We start from the raw sequence: 5,651 nt of genomic DNA, 5'->3' as shown, positions 1-5,651 counted from the left end.
TTCCCCAGCATTAATGTTTTTTCCAGCGAGGCATGCCTTCGCATTGTGTGTCCAAAGTAGGTCAGCTTTTGTTTTAACATTAGACCTTCCAGGGAGAAATCTGGTTTAATTTGCTCCAATATTGATCTGTTGGTTCTCTTTGCAGTCCATGGAACTCTAAGAAGTTTCCTCCAACACCACAATTCGAAGGAGTCAATTCTTCGCCGTTCAGCCTTTCTAATGGTCCAGGTCTCACATCCATACATCGCAACTGGAAAGACCATAGCCCTCACAATACGGATCTTTGTTGCTAGTGTTATATCTCTGGACCATATAAATCTTTGTTGCTAGTGTTATATCTCTGGACCATATAACCTTGTCAAGGTTTGACATCGCCTGTCTACCGAGCAACAGGCGTCTCCGGATTTCATGGCTGCAGTCGCCATCAGCAGAGATCTGGGAACCGAGATAACTGAATGTGGTCACTACCTCCATGGTTTCTGCTGCTATATCCCACGAATTGGTAGGTGTAGTTGCCATAATTTTCGTTTTCTTCACATTCAGCATAAGACCGACTTTTCACTTTCGTCTTTCACCTTCAGTAAGAGTGTTCTCAATTCTTCTTCACCTTCTGCCAAAAGGATCGTATCATCCGTGTACCTGAGGTTGTTTATATTTATTCCAGCTATTTTAATTCCTGTTTCTCCTTTATCTAGCCTCGCATTCCTCATAACATGTTCTGCATATAGATTGAATAAGTACGGTGACAGTATGCAGCCTTGCCGGACCCCTTTCTGAATCTTTATCCATTTCGTTGTTCCATACATAGTTCTCACCGTGGCTTCTTGGTCAAGGTATAAACTCCGTATCAGATGAATGAGGTGATCTGGTACACCCATGTTTTTCAGTACGTTCCATAGTTTGTTGTGATCGACGCAGTCAGAGGCTTTGGCGTAGTCAATAAAGCAGAGGTACACATCTTTCTGGAATTCTCTCGCTTTTTCCATAATCCACCGAATGTTAGCAATTTGATCTCTAGTTCCTCTTCCTTTCCTAAATCCAGCTTGTTCTTCTGGTAGCTCTCGATCTAGATATTGGCGAAGTCTATTTTGTAAGATTTTCAACATAACTTTGCTAGCGTGTGAAATAAGTGCGATTGTTCGGTAATCTGAGCATTCTTTAGAACTTTTCTTCTTTGGAATGGGGATGAATACTGATCTTTTCCAGTCTTATGGCCACTGCTGCGTGATCCATATTTTTTGACATATTGAGTGCAGCACTTTCACTGCATCCTTTCCAGTGACTTTAAACAATTCTGCTGGTATTTCATCATGCCCACTAGTTTTGTTATCAGCCATATTTTCAAGGGCCCACTGGATTTCGCTCTCCAAAATATCTGGCTCTAGTTCTAAATTAACATTAACATCAGCAGTAGGAGCCCTGTCATGATGCAGTTCTTTCTTGTATAGGTCTTCTACATATTCTGCCCATCTTTCCTTAACATCCTCTGCTTCACTCAGATCTTTCCCGTTTCTATCTTTTATCATTGCAATTTTTGCCTGGAATTTTCCTTTAATTTCTCTAATTTTCTTGTAAAGATCTCTTGTCTTCCCCATTCCGTTACTATCTTCAACTTCCTTGCACTGTTCATTAAAGAATATATTTTTATCTCTTCTAGCTAATTTCTGAAAATCTTTATTTAATTCAAACATAGCTGATCTATCTCCCTTGATTTTTGCTTTCCTTCGTTCTTCTGCAACTTGCAGTGCCTCAACTGATAGCCATCTAGCCTTCTTACTGTTCCTTTTCTTGGGAATGTGTTTCTCTGCGGCCTCCTTGACAGTATTAGCTACTTCTGTCCACATCTCTTGCGAGCTTTTTTCCTCCAGCTGTAATACATTAAATCTGTTTTGTACCTCTACAGCATAGTCGGAGGGTATAGAGTTAAGGTCGCATCTGCAAGTTGGGATACTTTTTGCTACATTGTGAAGTTTCAGCCGAAATTTTGCAATCAGGAGCTCATGATCTGATCAGCAGTCAGCCTCATGTCTTGTTGTAGCTGACTGAACCGCGCTCTTCCACCTCTGATCACAAAGTATGTAATCAATTTGGTACTGGTGTTGGCCATCTGGCGAAGTCCAGGTATATAGGCGTCGTTTTGGTAGTTGAAACAGTGTATTAGTAATTATCAATGAATTTTCTTGGCAGAATTCTAGGAGTCTCTGTCCAGCTTCATTTGTTGTACCAAGATCATATTTCCCTGTTATACCTTCTACAGCTTCATTTCCCACTTTTGCATTCCAATCTCCAACTATGAAGACGATATCCTTTTTTGGTGTTGACAGTAGTAATTCTTGTAAATCTCCATAGAACTGGTGAATAATTTCCTTTTCAGCATCGGTTGTTGGTGCATAAACTTGAATTACTGTGATGTAGAGGGGCTGACCTTGAAGTCCGATGGACATCATTCTATCATTTTTATATTTGCATCCCATTACAGCTTTTCTCACTTTATCACTAACTATGAAGGCTACTCCATTACTTCTGTTGTTATCATGCCCAGAATAATACACCATATGGCAATCCGAAGCAAATTCTCCCATGCCAGTCCATCTAATTTCACTTATTCCCAATATGTCGATGTTAATTTTCTCCATTTATCTTTTCACTATGTCTAGTTTTCCTTGATACATGGATCTTACATTCCTTGTTCCTATGCAGTGCTTCTCTTTGCACCATCTTACTCTTCGTGAAGCTCCTCTCAACCTGGTTCCCCCCCGGAGATCCGATTGGGGAACTTGAAACCCCGGAACATTTTGAGCTGAGCGAAGCCATGGGGTTTTTTTGGGATAGTTCAGTGGTGGTTTCCCGTTGCCTTCCACTGTCCTCCAACTCCTATCTGCTCACCGACTCAGTTTCCCGCTGGGGTTGGTTACCCACCCTTCCGCTGAGTTGCTCGGCTTAACAAGGGCACCACGTGTAGGTACGAAGTTGGAGAATTGAGGTGACAGAGGCTGTGAGAACTCTCTTGCTGAGTTCTTGTAATCGCGTATCACCCCCTTTTTATGCCAGAGTCTCATGATGTCTGCAGAGACCCCCCCCAGGTCATTTCCTGGGCCCGCCATATACAGTACTGGCCATTAAAATTGCTACACCACAAAGACGATGTGCTACAGACGCGAAATTTAACCGACAGGAAGAAGATGCTGTGATATGCAAATGTTTAGCTTTTCAGAGCATTCACACTAGGTTGCACCGGTGGCGACACATACAACGTGCTGACATGAGGAAAGTTTCCAACCGATTTCTCATACACAAACAGCAGTAACCGGCGTTGCCTGGTGAAACGTTGTTGTCATGCCTCGCGTAAGGAGGGGAAATGCGTACCATCACGTTTCCAACTTTGATAAAGGTTGGATTGTAGCCTATCGCGATTGCGGTTTATCGTATCGCGACATTGCTGCTCGCGTTGGTCGAGATCCAATGACAGTTAGCAGAATATGGAATCTGTGGGTTCATTAGGGTAATACGGAACGCCGTGTTGGATCCCAACGGCCTCGTATTACTAGCAGTCGAGATGACAGGCATCTTATTCGCATGGCTGTAACGGATCGTGCATCCACGTCTCGATCCCTGAGTCAACAGATGGGGACGTTTGCAAGACAACAACCATCTGCACGAACAGTTCGACGACGTTTGCAGCAGCATGGACTATCAGCTCTGAGACCATGGCTGCAGTTACCCTTGACGCTGCATCACAGACAGGAGCGCCTGCGATGGTGTACTCAACGAGGAACCTGGGTGCACGAATGGCAAAACGTCATTTTTTCGGATGAATCCAGGTTCTGTTTACAGCATCATGATGGTCACATCCGTGTTTGGCGACATCGCGATGAACGCACACTGGAAGCGTATATTCGTCATCGCCATACTGGCGTATCACCCGGCGTGATGGTATGGGGTGCCATTGGTTACACCTGTCGGTCACCTCTTGTTTGCACTGACGGCACTTTGAACTGTGGACGTTACATTTCAGATGTGTTACGACCCGTGGCTCAACCTTTCATTAGATCCCTGCAAAACCCTACATTTCAGCAGGATAATGCACGACCGGATGTTGGAGGTCTTGTATGGGCCTTTCTGGATACAGAAAATGTTCGACTGCTGCCCTGTCCAGCACATTCTCCATATCTCTCACTAATTGAAAATATGCGGTCAGTCACTACTCTTGATGAACTATGGTATCGTGTTGAAGCTGGATGGGCAGCTGTACCTGTACACGCCATCCAAGCTCTGTCTGACACAATGCCCAAGCGTATCAAGGCCGTTATTACGGCCAGAGGTGGTTCCTCTGGGTACTAATTTCTCAATATCTATGCACCCAAATTGGGTGAAAATGTAATCACATGTCAATTCTAGTATAACATATTTGTCCAAGAATACCTGTTTATCATCTGCATTTCTTCTTGGTGTGGCAATTTTAATGGCCAGTATTGTACAAGAGTCATAGGCTGTGAAGGACCATCGTCGGGAGTGTTCGTTGCACTGTGTGTTCAGTCACACTTGTAATCTGCCCAGCATTAAAATGTTATGGTAGTTCCTCCACAGTTTGCCGCCTGTCCGTTTTAGCAGTCTGTCCAACCTATTTTTTCCCCCTCTGGGAGGGGATGGGGGTGGGGGTGGCCAGCTGACAGCAGCTTAATACGCCGCTCTACAGCCGATAATAGAGTAGTTAAAAAAACATAATGGGAAGATAACAAACAATATAATAAAGGGGATAAAAGGGTGACTTTGTTAAATACAGTAAAGTGGCGGAAAAGTTGCGGAAGTTAAAATAGAAAAAAACACGGTGTTGACGATGGTAACGAAGACATACAGGTAGGACACAGGCACAATTTAAAATACCCAGCGACAGTAAGTTTTCTGTTCGCAACACTGTAAAAACGGGCACACTACTCTGAACACGCAAACACCGAGAGGAAAATAACGCACCACAGCCTAAGGCAGTGGGGGGGGGGGAGGGGGGAATACCCGGGCGGATGAAGGGAAAAAGGGCGGGGAAAACAAAAAGGGGGGAGCCGGAGAGGACACAGAAAAATGGGGGGGTGGGGGGTAAACCTACGACGTCCGACATCTGGAATGAGGGGCGGCCGCCCAACCCCAAAAGGGTCTGCACATGGTTTCCCTTGGTTTCGCCACATATCGAAGACAATAACTACAGTACTCTTCAAACATCCGACAAGTATTGCAGGTTCCGAAATGTTCGTGCTGAGCCTTCGGGCAATCACAATCTGCCCTCGGCCAGATTTGGATAGATCGCACGCGTTCTCCATTCTACACACGGTAATCACACTCACTGATATTAGATGCACCGTGCCATTCCTCGCCACGTGACGCTGCTATCTCTTGGACGGACTTATATCGGTAGTAGTTCGGTGGTCATAATTTTCTGGCTCATCAGTGTGCATTTGTGTTTCTGAAGCCGATTACACAGATTAAAAAGGAAATACATAATTAGAACACAGTGTTTCAGCTGTATTGTGACTGTTAAGCATGAAAGAAATCGCTTATCGCGGCTAACCTAAGAAAAAGACTATTACGCAGTCTTGCAGTGAAGTAGAATACTTTTTTAAATGCAAATAACAAATGAAGTAGATTCAGTTTGTTTCGTA

The 5,651-nt window shown here is 44.1% G+C and overlaps 1 pseudogene; it reads right to left on the bottom strand.

Annotated features, from left to right (window-relative positions):
- Positions 1-902: 902 nt before the first annotated feature.
- Positions 903-1,595, bottom strand: LOC126162429 (uncharacterized; annotated as a pseudogene).
- Positions 1,596-5,651: the final 4,056 nt, after the last annotated feature.

Source organism: Schistocerca cancellata, chromosome 2 (genome assembly GCF_023864275.1).
Source record: "Schistocerca cancellata isolate TAMUIC-IGC-003103 chromosome 2, iqSchCanc2.1, whole genome shotgun sequence".
NCBI lineage: Eukaryota > Metazoa > Arthropoda > Insecta > Orthoptera > Acrididae > Schistocerca > Schistocerca cancellata.
This window is presented reverse-complemented; position numbering and strand designations above follow the sequence as displayed.